This window comes from Cupressus sempervirens, chromosome 6, assembly GCF_028749045.1.
Source record: "Cupressus sempervirens isolate cs-2001-9-10 chromosome 6, ASM2874904v1, whole genome shotgun sequence".
Taxonomy (NCBI): Eukaryota; Viridiplantae; Streptophyta; class Pinopsida; order Cupressales; family Cupressaceae; genus Cupressus; species Cupressus sempervirens.
In genome coordinates this window covers 481928410-481944654 of record NC_143123.1, presented here as the reverse complement: position 1 = coordinate 481944654, position 16245 = coordinate 481928410, and positions in this window count along the sequence as shown.

The window sequence follows — 16245 nt, the reverse complement described above, 5'->3', positions numbered from 1 at the left end:
GGGTTGGGATGGGAGTATGCATGCTCACAGGCACTTGTCGTAGGATGAGCATGGGTAGGGTAGGGTAGCATATGGAGGGCTTCTATCCTACATCCTAGTGACTACTCCCCGATTGGCAGAGGAAGTTTTATATAAGTGATAATTAAATTAAAACATTGGGTGGTAATAAATACAAGATAATAAAATATGTGGGTTGTGCACCTTCCATCGTGACGAGTTGTTGCCCTGGGTTGTGCACCTTCCATCATGAAGAGTTGTTGCCCTTGGTTGTCTGCCTTCTATTGAGAAGAGTAGCTACCTATACTAGCTTGGACTTTTGGATACCAAGTGACTCTCCATGATGTTAGCCCCTACCTAGTAGCCTATTGAGTGTCTGACTAGGAACTGTACTCCTTGCATTGTCTTAGATTCTTGGTTACAGCCATCATATTGTCTGGCGTGAGTGTTAGCCTTGGATGTTGTTCTTTATGTGTGTTTGTGGTTGGATATTTATCTCCATCAGCATGGTGGGTGTGGACGTATGAGTTCCATGTGGTCGAGAGGCATAACTACCTTCACCACTAGTAGGGACCAGTGTACAGAGATGGTCTTGTCCTAGTGCGACTGTTGCTGGATGTTACCACTTGATGCTGTGGGTTTTAGAGTATGCTTTCTTGTGATTTATGCTTTCATTGAAATTCTTGGATATCATGTTTAGATTATGTTAGTTTATTTGATGCATTCCCATATTATGATGTTTAGCATATGATTAGATGATGTGAATTGTTGTAGTAGCATATCTATTGCTTATTGATGTTTAGCATGTGATAGGTGATGTTATCTACTATAGGATTATCTTATGCTTTTCTACTAGCATGTTAGATTTCCTTATGCTTATATTGTTGCATGTTTTAGTAGTGATGTCCCTATTATGACAGTACTGATGATTTGGTCGGTGACTTGGGATGTTACGCACGGGGGATGGCTAGGACCCACGATGGTCTTATGATGCTATTGATAGTTGGGAGGAACCACATACTTAGTTGGTTGTTTTGTTTTTGTGATGTGTATTTTAGTATGTTAATTACTATTATGGTTTGGATGGATAGTTGTTCCTCTTCTTTTGTTGATTATGCACTCGAGTGTTCGCTCCTTGATTTGCATGGATCCAATACTCCTCGGTGTGGAGGTTTCCATTTTTTTATGTTTTTTGTTTGCATTTTTTTGTTGTGTTTATTTTTTTTCTCATGTGGAAATGCATGTCCTCATGCGAAACTATGCAAGTCCTCACACGGTGCAGAGGGAACCCTTGCTCGAGAATGTAAGTCCTCATGCGAGAATGAAAGCCCTCGCGTGATGCTTAGAACTCCTCGCATGAAGCTATACACTTTTTCATGCACAGTGGTGCAAGATCTCACACAAAACTTGAGGCTAGTGTACTCTCTCGCATGAGAAAAGGGGCTATCTAGGCTTGTCAGATGAAAGTTTGGAAGTTGGTTTTGGACACCCTTTTGGTTCTTACACCTTCCTTGTTCAAAATAGAATTACTAGGGGTTTAAAATATATAATTTAAGTATAAGATGACATATATTTAATTCCTTATACTTAAGATATATTTTAATATATGTGAAAAATCTTTTGAGATAGGTTTCAGACCTCTCAGAGACAAGTTAAGGATTTTAGGAAATTTTTAGGGCTTCAAGATTTTAGACTTAGCCAAATTTTAGGATCCTACATTTTATGCTAGCTTGGTGTTTCATTGATGGGTGGTCATTTCTTGATCCCTCATCTTGTTTGTGGTGGTTGTTGGCTTTTGTTCACATGTGTCAGTTTGGTAGTGGCATTCAGAGATTTGTTGGTTGTCAGGATTGTGGTGAAGTCTTCTGTTGCAATCTTTGTGATCCCTATATTATGTTGTCATGTGCATTCATACTTGTAAAAAAAAAATTTGGCTTGTATTTCATCCTTGTTTCCAAGGATCTCTGGGTGGGGCATTACAAAATACTGTCAGGGCCTCTAGAGGGCTAGAAAAAAATTTATTTTAAAAATAATAATAAAAATAAAAATACAACCACCACTAGTGCCATGGCAGTGGTGCTTGGGTGGTGCATTGGCCATCTGTGGGTGGCTAAGTGGCACATTGGTGCACTATCAATGGTGGGTGAGGCTATGTGGTACGCTAACCACCAGTGGTTGCATTGTGGTTAGAAGACTATGATGGTGGCTGCTACAGTTAGGGTAACCACTCTACTAAAATTGCTAGTTTAAAAAAAAAAATTGGTGATTTTTTAATTTTATCCACCTTAGACTACTTTCCATATTTTATACAACCCTAGTATGCAAAAACAATTTTCCTCCCTAGTCAATGTTTTCCAAAATTGATAAATTTAATATAAAAATGGTGGTTTTGATGCCTTCTAAATCTAATTGTCAAGTTTGTTTGGCCTCAAAGTGTTCCAAAAAGCAAAGACTCACCTATTTTCACAAAAAATAATTGAAAAAAGCTAGATATATTCTGTCAAACCCTCATTCTTATTTTTCTCCAAATAAGAACAAGCTACGCTAGGTTAGGCTCTTATACCATGAAGGATTTGAGGAATGCAAATCCATAGAACCTGAAGAACACCTTCATGTTGGAATTTACAAGTTGGAAGATTTACTTCTAAGGGGAGGCGGGGGGGTGAATCAGAAGTAACAATATTTTAACCTTTAAAACTCTTAACTGAGATCAATCCATGCATCTGCCACATCTAATAAAAATGGAAATAAAGACATGCATGAAAATAGATAACACAAGATTTTTGTCACCTAGAAACCCTCCAAAATGAGAAGGTAAAACTGGGGTGGGGATGACACCCACAAATTATCATTATATCAATATGAAACTGGTTCAAGTTACAAATTTTGACCACTTCCAATGGTCTTTCCTATGAAAGGCATGCCCTGTTAAAGGCTTTACACCTTCTTAAAAGTGACTTGATTAAAGGATTTACAAACACTCACTTGGAATGTTACCATGTTAAAGGATTTATCACCTTCTTAAAGGTTTACAACATGGCTATCAAACCAACCTATCTCCATAGGATTTTCATTCCTAATACAATGGTTAGAAAGTATTAGAATGTGTTGACCTAATAACTCACAATCTTCAATTGTTGATCCCAGATCCTTGTTTTTCTCAATCTGATCTAATCCTTCTTGATTTGATAACTCTTTGTTTGTAGTGATGATGCTTTGTTCTAACCAACTTGATTCTATAGTGCTTCTCTTTCTCTAAGTCTTTACACCCCTTTGAACTTTGCTAGCGTTCTCCCATACATTCCATACAACTCTCACATACATGAATTATGAGGTTTTGACCTCCTTATAAAGGCTTCAAAGACTTAGGGTTAGGTATGAATCCATGATTGATAGTCATCCATCTTTTCCTGCTCAAATCTTTACACTTTTCCTATTGGTTGCATGCTTTCTCCATTTTTTTGATTGGCTACATGCTGATTACATAGGGAATGTAAAAGATTTGATCGTATTTTTTAGATTCTTTAAGATTCATCTTGAGTCAGCTCAAAAATGGTTTACATCTGAGTTTGTTAAGGCACAAACTCATATGTTGATTCTATGTTACTCAGCACTTATTGATTCCTTATGCTCAACACATATGGGATTTTTTTCTTGCTTGGCTCCTATAGTAACTTTGTCTCACTCAGCATCTATACTTTACTTGGAACTTATAGTGACTTGGCATCACTTATCATTTGGCACTTGATACTTGCTCAGCACTTGTTGAATTTTTGGCTGAGCACATACCATAGCTTGACATCTATATTATATTTGACATCAACCTTAGAATTTTCTTAAGTGTGTTTACAGTCAATTTTCAAAACCAATCTGAGATCAACAATCTTCCCCTTTGAAATGAGTGTCAAAAAAACTTAACTAAACATTATGAATCTGATCTTTATGAGTATAATACACATCTTGGCTGGAATATGTAAAAAACTTCAAAAACTTCTTCAAAATTTTGTAGAAGACTATATACCTCAAAACTTGTAACTCCCCTTGAGCTGATGTGCCATTTCTATATTCCAAAATTCCTTAAACTAGATTTGAGTCATGTTGTTTCCAGTCGCTGCCTTATCATTCCTTTCCTTGTCTACTCTGTTTCTATTTGCTCTATTTTTGCTCCCCCTTTTACACATCTTCCTTGCATTTTTTGTATCCTTTCGACTTTATCTCCTTATCTCTCCTCAAAACTCAAAATTTTATTATCTCCTCCAAATTATTATATCTCCTCCTGTTGGGTAGCTCCCCTTTGGGTTTCATTTATTATCTCCATAATGTATTCACTCATCCAATTTATTAAATCTCCCCCTTTTTGACACTTATGTCAAAGGGTTCTATGAAAGATTTGAATATTTAGCCAAAAAGGATTTATTTATCTCCATAATGATCTTTAGAGAAACATCCCAATTGTCTAATGCAATTTCTAGTTCTTTAAGTTGGATGGTTATCTCTAATGCAAGGTGTACCGGGCCTTCCAATGTAGAAAGATTGGGATCTTTCTTCAAAACATTCTCTGCATAGGCCATTTCTTTATGCAATACTTCCATGTGAGGGGTTACTGTAGATTGTATCTATATTAATTTGGTCTTGGTGTTTGCCTCATCTACTGTGAGTACAACTATTTCTCTTTGTGTGTGAAGCGTTGTAGAAAAATGCTTCTCACTTTGAGTTGGATCCTTTGGTAGTTATGTGCTAGATATTTTGAGGTTCCTTTCTAAGCTCAATATCCATTGGCTTGTTTCTTTTGTGAAGTATGAGAAATCACGCAATTTGGAGTATAATGAGAATATATTCTCAAGTACTTCTTTCACTTTCTCTTCTTCTTAGCCAGTTCTACTTGTGGTAGTGCTATTTCACTAGATATTTTCTCATTTACCTTAATCTAGAACTTTATTTCAGACCATTCATGTATTTTGACATTAGTGTCTAGGTCTTCATTTTGTACTTGGTCCACTATGTTGGATACTTGCTCCATGATGGGCTTTGTCTCATCAAGTATTGGTAGGCTAAAAGCATTAAGAAAGATGTCTTTGATTCCTATCAATGCTTTCCTCTGCCCATACTCATTCCTAAGTATTTATTGCTTCTTCTTCTTCTCCAGTTCCTCTTACACTTCATTGATCTATGCTATGTTCATTTTTTTATAGTCATAGCTTGGTATGACTATCTCCTCATCAAGTGCAGGGTCTCCATAGTGAAGTACCCTTGCTACCTTGTTAGAACTTGAGCCTAGTGCTAATATTTGCAATGGAACTTGAGCTACTTAACAAGAGTCCCTATAGTAGGCAAATTGACCAACATTCATATTGCCTCTTGTTCTCTCTCCATAGGGGTCTTCTCCTCTTCCTTGTCTTCTTCAATTCTGCCTTGATCAATTATAGTGATTAGAGCAAGTGCACCTTGACTTTGTGCTATAGGAGCAGAGGTATCCCTTTATCCTATTAGCTCCTTTTCTTGCTCCTCAGTAATTGAAGTTGCTATCACTATGGAATCAACCTTATCAGATGCATCTTGTGCTTGTTGCTCTTGTGGTTGTCCACTTGTAGCTATTGGAGTTTATGAAGGTGGTTCTTGTGGATTCACCTTTTCCTTGGTTATCTTAGCCACTACCTTTTATAGTTCTTTTACACTCACCACAACTAGATTGGTACATAATTATCCTTGTAAAGTTGTTTGGTGAAGGATCTTTCTTAGATCCTCTACAATAAGTGGGTTGATGTTCTGACTTGAAGTATCAGGAACATCTTTCACAAGTATTGTTTTTGTAGGTGTAGGTGTGACATGTGGAGGATTCAATGGTGGAAATTGTGTGTCTTGGACACTCTATTCCTATTGCTACTCTTCAATTATTGCCATATCACTTTTTTGTGTCTCCTTCTCCACTATAACTTCTTCCTTTTCTTTCTCTCCTTCTTCCTCCTTTTCATTTTCCTCTTCTTCCTCATCATTATTTCTTCCTTCAAAGGGATCTTCTTATCCTTCCTTCACTATAGTCAGCTCATAAATACATTTCCACATTTGTATGGACTTCTTCACAACATCCTCAATTTTATTTTGTAAAATGCTAAAGGCTCTATATTTGGGTACAAATTTGCTCCCATGTTTCTTGTTTTTCTTGCTTATTTGACCTTTTGTGAGGTCATGCATTATACGAGCCAAAGTTGACTCCCTTTTTTTTTTTCCATATTTAGGCAATAATGCCATTTATTTTCTACAATGGAGAATAGCTCCTTAGGCATAGTATTATCAAGTTCAACTGGAGTGTTTTTTAACTTGGTCATCATAGTGTAAATTGATTCTTCCACTATGTTTTTCTCTTCTCTTGTTAGCTTATTAAAATCAATGCCTTTTAGACCTAACAAGTCTGCATTATCCCTTATATTGTCACAAACATTTTCTAAGTCAGATTTAGTGGTATGAGTTACCACTATGAATTGCTCATTGTCATCTGACTCTGTCCTCCCCTTGTCTAACTCTAGAGGTGCCACATATTTTCTTCTCTTTTTCTCTATTGGCCCTCCCTACTCTGTGGCTTTCTTCTTTTCTTGTTCTCTTTCCACCTTATTTGTTGCCCTTGTATCTACCCTTGTGGTAGGTTTGGCCGGGCTTGGCTTAGCCATTTTCTTCTTGCCTTTAGGCTATGTAACAAGTTGCCTTTGTGCTTTCCTCTTTTCAGGTTTTGACTTAGGTGCTTCTTTTCCTTTCTCAACACCTTCTTCTTCCTCAGCATCCTCACCCATAGCTTGGGTTAATGCTAGTGGTCCTTCCCCTTGTTCATCGTCATCATCATTTGCCTCTTCATTGTCTTCTTCCTCTGCCTCTACTGTACCCTCTCCAAATTTAGCCTTGAGCTTCTTTACTAGTTTATCCTTTTTCTTAAGTGTAGAAGTTTTCTTTAACTCTATATCCACTTTGGATCTCACCACATCATATGTGCCAAAATGTGGTGCACTCTTATCCACTTCCTCTACTAGTAGAGTTGTTATGGCTATAGATGCCTCATCAATGTTTATTTCATAACAAAGAGGTCTAAGCCATCTAACCCTTTGTATGGCTGCTTGAATGTAAGTGTAATCAATGTCAACAAGAAAGAAAATGTCATTTGTGTGTTGCTCCACAAGTGAGACTAGAATCCTAAGTCTCTTCTTCATTAAATTCTTGAAATCTTTAAAATAACTAGTCATTAATGTCTCAAAATTTGCCCCCATTTGTTCAATATATTCATTCACCTGGGCTACAATGGATCTATTTTTCTTCCAGCTAACTTTTCCAAAAGATGGGAATTCATTATGTACATAGAAAAATACATAAATCAAAATTGCACCAAATTTACATTGGGCTCCCTTAGTTCTTCTTATAGCTCCAAGATTTTCATTGATCTGTTGTAATTGCAATTCTGCTAAGTCAGAGCTATGATCCTTTTTAACAAGTTTATAACCAACATCCATTGCAATACATCAAACAATGTTGAGTCTGCTAGATTGATAATACTTGTGGGATATAACTTTGATAGCAAAATCAACAAGAGGATCCTTAATAGTATCGATGGTCATGCCTCTCTTGTTCTATTTTGCTCCTATATTCTTCTCAATAGCTTCCTTAGAGTCACTTCTTAGGATTTTGGGCTGATCTAGGGTTGGATACCCTATTATCCTGTGAACAATCCTCTATGATATCTTAACTGGGTCATCTTCTAACCACAAACTACCATAATGAATCCTACTCAACACAGTTCTTATCCATTCAGTCTTGAAAATAGTAGGGAATTCTAGGGCACAAGTTAAAGCCTTCTTCTCAAAAATTTGAAACTCTTCCTTCAAGACTCTATTCTCACACAATTTATCATAAGAATATCTAATTTCCATGTCTCCAATAGCTCCTATCTTATAGTTATAACATCTCCTAACATCTTGCACCATTACTACCTTAGGAGGAATTATGGATAGGGCTCCAATTGGGTCATTTTTGTAGGCCACCTCAAGGATAGGCTGAAAATCAGGTTTCTTAACTTCATTTGACACTAATTGAACTTCAAATGGCTCTTTCTCCTAAGGTTTCCTAGAATTGGAGACCATTTCTTTGAACTAGGGTTTAAACATGAAGAAATTTTCAAACTATGTAGCTTGGCACTAGTATAAATACCTTGAAATCAATGAAATTGTGTTGAATCTTTGTAGAAATTTGCTCAAATGCTCAAAATTCTTCTTGGAAATCATTTTTCTTTCTTCTCATCTTTGCTCTTTTGTTCACGATGGTGAAAAATGATTCAAAATGTGATCATGTACCTTTTTTTCATAGCACTTAATGCTTAGTTTGTTTACAGCTATCCACTGGACTTCTTAAGCAATTCTACTTTACTTGACTTCCATTGTTTATCTACCACTCAACATACACTAGAGTTTCCTTTACTCAGCTTTCACTACTAACTCGGCTGCAACTAATCACTCGGCTTCTACTAACTTTGGAAAAAAACTCAGCATGTACTATGATTTTACTTGGTATCCGAAGGCAACTTAGCAAAACTTGTGAAAATTTGAAGTTTTACATTTGCATCTCTATTCATGTTGATCTCTCCTTTACAATACTTTCTTGTCTTGGAATTGATGCATGATAAAGCTTTGTATATTAGTCCCACACGCCTTCTTTTTCTTAGTTAGATGAAGTGTGACCACTTGATCTTTTGGGTGAAGTGATCCCTTCATTGGATGTGCTACGTCCATATTTCTTCTTCCATGTCTTATTCATTTCTCCTCTGATGTGTTAAACATCTACCTTCTCTTTTCCTTTGTTGAACTCTGAGTTAGGTGCCTTTGACCTTGTTGGGTAGTTTTTATTGATATTTCTAGTCTTCAAACAACTAAAGCATTCACTTTGGCTCAACCATCTACTGTAGTTTCCATTGAAATGTTTTCTTATGCAATTTTTAGGGATGTGTCCATATTCTTGACAGTAGTGACAACTATGCCTGGTGTTGTAGTCCCAATTGTAGTGATGTTCATGATTATTTTCCCTTGTTGGTTGATTAGGTGTCCACATAGGATTTGACCTACACTCAAAAGCTCTATGTCCATACTTCTTGCAATTGTAGCAATGACCTTCAAATCTTGGTGTCCTAATAGTTCTTTTCCTATAGTCATGTGCCTAATGTCCTTGCTTGTTGCACTTGTGATAGTGACCCATGTTTTTGGGTTTAGCATGTTGATTGGAATTCTTGCTCCTATAGACATTAGAGGTATGTCCCTTTTTACCACAAAAATGACAAGTAGGTTTAGTGTTCTTACCTTTGTCACTTCTTTCTTCTGCAGTCTTGGATGACTCTTCTTTTTCAATGCTGGTGTATCCTAGTCCTAAAGTATCATTGTTGGCTCTTGGTGATTTTGGTAGTTGTTCCAAGTACTTGATAGCCTCATTGGGTTTGTTTAAGCTCTCTGCAATCTCCTTCTCTCTTTTTAGGTCATTTTGTAGTTGTTTATTTTGCATCTTCGGTGTGGAGATCACAATGTCCTTAAGAGTCAGTTCATGATGTGCATTCATCATTTGGCTTAGGGTGTCTAGCTGCATCTTGGAAATCCTTGCAAGCTCAGTTGACTTTTCCTCCAATATATTAGCAAGGTTTCTCTTGTCTTCTTCTAGCATAGCCTTATCTTCAATGGTTCTTTTCTTTTGTTTAGTCACTTCACAAAGCATCATGGCTTGTGGTTCTTCTTCAATCTTGAGAGTTCTGATATCTTCTGCTTGAACTCTATTCTTCTCCATTAGGTCTACTATTGCTGCATCAAATTCTTTGGAATCTCCATTTGCAAACACTTTTGAGGTGTCAATCTCCTTGTATTGTGTATCATTCTCAGCTATGGAAGTCTCTCTTCTTCTCTTTACAGATTTCCTTAGTTCTTCTTTGGGTTCTCCCAAAGAGTGTAGAATGAGTTGTATTTCAATCACCTAGTTTTCTATGATCTTCCCAAGTTTGTAGACTTCCATTTATATATCTTTTCTCAAGTTGTAAGGCTTCTCCTTATGAGAACTCAACTCTAATACCAATTTTTGGAATTTACATGTGGGAAGATTTAATTCTGAAAATGGGAGGGGGGGTGGATCAGAAGTAACAATATTTTAACCTTTAAAACTTTTAACTAAGATCAATACATGCATCTAACACATCTAATAAACATGAAATTAAATCATGCATAAAAATAGATAGCACAAAATTTTGGTCACCCAAAAACCCTCCAAAATGAGAAGGTAAAACTGGGGTGGGGATGACACACACAAATTATCATTGCAACAATATGTAACTAGTTAAGGTTACAAAGTTTGACCACTTCCAATGGTCTACCCTGTGAAAGGCTTTAGAGCCTATTAAAAGTGACTTTGTTAAATGATTTACAAACACTCACTTGGAATGTTACCCTGTTAAAGTATTTATCACCTTGTTAAAGGTTTGCAACATGGCTATTAAACCAATTTGTCTCCATAGGATTTTCATTCCTAATACAATGGATAAAAGGTATTAGAATGTGTTGACCTAATAACTCACAATCTTCAATTGTTGATTCTAGGTCCTTGTTCTACTCAATCTAATCTGATCCTTCCTGATCTAATAACTCTTTGTTCATAGTTCTGATGCTCTATTCTAACCAACTTGATTCTATAGTACTACTCTTTCTCCAAGTCTTTACACCCCATTGAACTTTGCTAGCATTCCCCCATACATTCCATACAACCCTCACATACATGAATTATGGGGTATTGATCTCCTTATAAACGTTTTGAATACTTAGGGTTAGGTATGAATCCAAAATCAATATCCATCCATCTTTTCCCACTGAAATCTTTACACTTTTCCTATTGGTTGCATGCTTTCTCCATTTTGATGATTGGTTGCATGTTGATTACATACGGAATGTAAAAGATTCAATCTTATCTTTTATATTCTTTGAGATTCATCTTGATTCAGCTCAAAAAAAGTTTACATCTAAGTTTTTGAAGGCACAAACTCATATGTTGATTCCGTGTTACTCGGTACTTACTAGTTGTTAATGCTGAACACATATAGGATTTCTATCTTGCTTGGCTCCTATAGTAACTCTATCTCACTCGGCATCTATACTTTTATCGACACTTATAGTTACTTGACATCACTTATCACTTGGCACTTGAGAATTTATTGGTACCTGAAGTTCACTCAACACCTATTGAATTTATGGCTTGGCACATACTGTAGCTTGGAATCTATATTATACTCAGCATCAATCTTAGAATTTTCTTAAGTGTGTTGACACTCAATTGTCAAAACTAATCTGAGACCAACACTTCATGTAAGAAACTGTCACAAAGAACAAAATACAAAGAGGTAAGGGGTTTTCTCTAAAAATATGAAACTTATATTATCTGGCCGAAAGAAAATGTGATAATTACAATAGATCAATTCTTATAGAAGGAGATCGAAAATCCTAAAAGGGAAACCCTAAAAGGTAAATGGCATTTAACAATTACTAATTAATTATTAAATAGAAATGAAAAGTGTATAAAGTGAAATATTAAGAAGGGAGTAAAGATAATTTAATAAATTAAATTAAATTAATGCTTTAATTTAACAATTTGTATGTAGAATGATGGAATCAAATATTTGTGCTAGTTCTAGAAAGGATCAAATGGCAGTATGATCTATTCATGTAGCCTACAAGATATGTGTTGAAAAGGTGAATGCCAACATCTGTGAGATTTTGAGAATGTAGTTAATCGAGAACTTGGAAAGGATAAAGAAGGTAAAGAATAGCCAATTTAGATTTAGATCATTGATAACCTACATGTTTTTGTACTTGATAAAAAAAAAAAATCTTATCTATGATCAATTTATTGAGAAATGACAAGTATATTATGGAGAACATAGCCAATATTTATAGAAGGTATCATGGTTATAATATTGAAAGTAGGGTGGACTTGATAGTTAGAACATTTCAAGTTGAAATGAAGCAAAGGTACATGATTCCACCTATTAGAAACAATAGTCCACAAAGATAACTTGGGCTGTGAGTGAATCAGTTAGCTAAGAACTAAAACATTTATCTTCTTTAAAAAAACTTAACCATTCAACCAAAGTAAATAGCAACCATAATAAGATGCACATAGACAATTACACTAGATATGTTGACTAGGGAAACCCTTGATCAGAGGTAAAACCTCTATGGGAATGATACCCACAAGATGATGTACTAATATAAATATTCCTTGTTAGAGGATGGACCCTATTAGGAGCCTATTACAACATTTAGTACATAGAGTCCCTATTACGAGACTTTGAATTTTTGTTAGGAGATTCCAACCCTATTAGGAGTTGTGTTGACCCTATTAGGAGTTGTATTATAATGTATGCAAGCTGAGCCCATTCCCCAAACATGCAAATTCAACTACAAGAAGAGCTCACTACTCAAAAAAGAAAATTACTATTATGTTTTTCTTTCCTTTTTCCTATCAACCAAACCAATCACTATCAGACCTTTTTAGACTAGGTCATGAACCTTGGATCCAAATATCAAACCTCAACAATGAAGTTTCCTTCACTTTCACACTACTCTACTCAACTCTGCATTTAGCTCTCTACTTACAATTAATTCACATCAATACAATTCATGACATTCATATGTCCTCCTTGATAAAATAAAATGTCTTTTCTTTATACTAAATCCATAAAACAATTCCCTGAGTCAGCTATTAGACCTTCTCTATTTATCATTATAGGACCACATTAAGAATACATTATACTTAGCGATAACATTAGTCTTCCACCTTGCAACTTGAATAAATTTCTATACATGCAATATTATGAATAGTGAACTTATCCATGTCATCATTAACATGTATTATTCATGTCCTCAACCTCAATTCTCATAATAACAAATATGCTAAGAGATATAACAAGTTTACTAGAATATGCCTCTATAAACTCTATCTTAGAATAAACATCACCAAAACTCACATAACTTCTTCCAAACTTATCATTTCATCTTCTAATGTTAACTAGATATAATAGACACTCAAAAGTATCTTCCATAGCCTCACATGGTTATAATAATCAACTATTGATACATACTAATTTGATCTTTCTATTGTTCTTATGTCAGATACCACAAAAAACCAGCTATGTCGACATCAATGACAAACTCAAAATGTAAAATATCATCATAGTAACATATCTACAATACTCCTCCATAGGAATATCATTAGAATTCATGTTTGCAACAATCTCCCCCTTTGGCATTTATGGCAACATAGATGAAAAACATCTAGTTACAAGAATACCAACAAAAGATTGTTCATCTTTTCAAATCCTCTTCATTAATCATTCTCCCCAATTGTTATACTTCAATGTGCTTACTTTCAAACTATCATTTCATGATGTACTTATTCCAAACATTCTATACTCATGTAAAAAATTTCAAACTATTTTTCTTAGAATGCAACACTAGATTCTTAGACATATTTATCATGCTTGTGTTGTCACAATGTATAACAATAGGTTCATTGATTTCTATCCTTATATCCTTCAATATCTACTTCATCCAAATAACTTGATTGCAATTTTTTACTGCTGCAACATATTTAGCTTCTTCTATGCTTTGTGATGTACAATCTTGCTTCTTACTCAGCCAAGAAACCAATCTTGCTCCAAGAAAGAAGGCTCCACCACTAGTGCTCCTTTTTTCATCCATATTTCCTATCCAATTAGAATCAATATAAGCACTTAGAGTAAAATCATTAGATCTGTCATACCACAATCTAATCTTAGATGTTCCCTTTAGATATCTAAATATTATTTTGATTGCTACATAATGTGCTTCTCTAGAATCAGCTTGGAATCTTGCAACAATTTCAACTAAATTTTTTATATATGGCCTTGTGTGAGCCAAATATTGCAATCCTCCAATCATAGATCTATACTTCTACTCAAGAGTAGGTGTCTCATCCTTTGTAGATAACTTGTATCCAATTACCAAAGGTGTTCCAATGGGTTTGCATGTTTCCACACCAAACCTTTTCAGTAAATCCTTCAAGTATTTAGTCTAAGAAATAAAGGTTCCTTCTTTATTTTGTACAATCTCCAATCCTAGAAAATATTTCATCTCTCTATCATACTCATCTCAAATTCTTTCTCTATCTCCTCAGCAAACTTCTCACTTTCTTCATCATTTCGTCCAAATATGATATCATCAAAAAATATTACCAAAATCATCAAACCATTATCAATTTTTTTCCAATAGAGATTACTATTTGCCATACCTTTTCTATATCTAAGCTTTGTCAAATGCTTTTCCAGCCTCACATACTAGGTTCTAGATGCTTGCTTCAAGCCATACAATGTTTTCCCCAATCTACATACTATGTCCTTGTCATCTGTCAAAGGACATCCTTCACACTGCTCAATGTACACTTCTTCTTCAATTTCTTCATTTATAAATGTTGACTTGACATCCATCTGATACACTTAGAATTTCTTCTATGCTACATAGGCTAAGAATAATCTTACTACTTCTATTATAGCCACTAGAGCATAAGTCTCATCATAATCTATCCCTTCTTGTTGTGAGTAAATTTTACATACCAATCTTGCTTTGTTCCTTATAACTTCACCTTGTTCATTCATCTTGTTTTTAAATACCTATTTAGTTCCTATCACATTCTTGGCTACTGGTCTAGGAACCAATTCCCATGTCTTGTTATTTACTATCTAATACAATTCCTCTTTCATAGCTTATTTCCAATAATTATCTTTACATGCTTCATCTTAATTCTTAAGCTCAACTTGGGATATCAAGCATAGTTCTTCACTAACTCTACTTCTTTTCATCACGCCTTTATCTTTGCTTCCAATGATCTACTTGGATGGGTGATTGTTTATCATATTCTTTCCTAAAGTAGGAGTTGCTATCTCAATTCTTGGCTCTACCGAAGGTTGTGAGCTTTGTTTCTACCTTGGCTCTCCTTCATTCTGAATATCATTGTTAGTCTCAAGATATAATTCATTATTCTTTGGCTCAGTAACAACATCATCATCTAAATTTTAATCAACTATTCTCTCTTGTATCCTAATTTTCTCATCAATTCTCACATTTGCACTTTCCATAATAGTCTTAGCTCTCTGATTATAATATCTATTAGTCTTTCTTTTCAATGAATAACCAAGAAACATACCTTCATCACTTCTAGCATCAAAGTTACCAATATCATCACCTCTTTTGATATAACACTTACTCCCAAAAATTCTGAAATACTTAACTGTAGGTGAGTGACCAAACCATAGTCCATAAGGGGTCTTGTTTGTGTCTTTCCTAACTTGCACTTTATTCATAGTGTAGACTATTGTATTCATAGCTTCTCTCCAAGATTTCTTGGATACATCATTCTCACTAACATAGCTCTTGTAGCTTATGTAACTAACTTGTTGCTTCTCTCTGCAATGTCATTCTATTCAAGAGTCTTCAACTCAACTCATTCTTTTGCCCTAGGATTAGATCTTTGTTCTTCAATCTGATTCCCATTATACAAATCATTGTCAATGATAAATTCTAGATTTTCATGGTTAGCCTTATGATCAACAATAGTTACCAAAGATATCTCTTCTACTATTTCCTTTTCCTTAATCAATTCAAGCTCATTATCATAATCTTTTAAGAATCTTTCCATACTTTCTTTAAATTCTTCATCTTCATCAGAGGGAAAACTGTTTCTAGTTTTCCTTAATCTCTTAGGGCATGTAGATGCATACTGACCAAAATCTTGACATGTCTAAAAAACAAAATTTTTCATATCTTTTGTTTCTCTCTTTGTAAATAGATCAATACCTTCCTCTATCTTTATGTCTTATTTGAATCTAAATCTATCCTTACTTATGCCTCTATCTAGACACTAAATGCTCAATTTTGTACACAATTAAAATCTCTCACCAAGAAGCTCCATCTTCTAGTGTCAAAATTTCCTTCATTAGACTTAGGACTAACTATTCTAAAATACATTACCACTAATCTCTCAAAGTTGTTAAGGTTTATCTTCAAGGACCTATTGTTCTTATGTTCATATAAATATTCCTTGTTAGAGGATGGACCTTGTTAGAAGTATATTACAAAATTTAGAGTCCCTATTAGGAGACTTTGAATCCCTATTAGGAGATTCCAACCCTGATAGGAGTTGTAGTATAATGTATGCAAG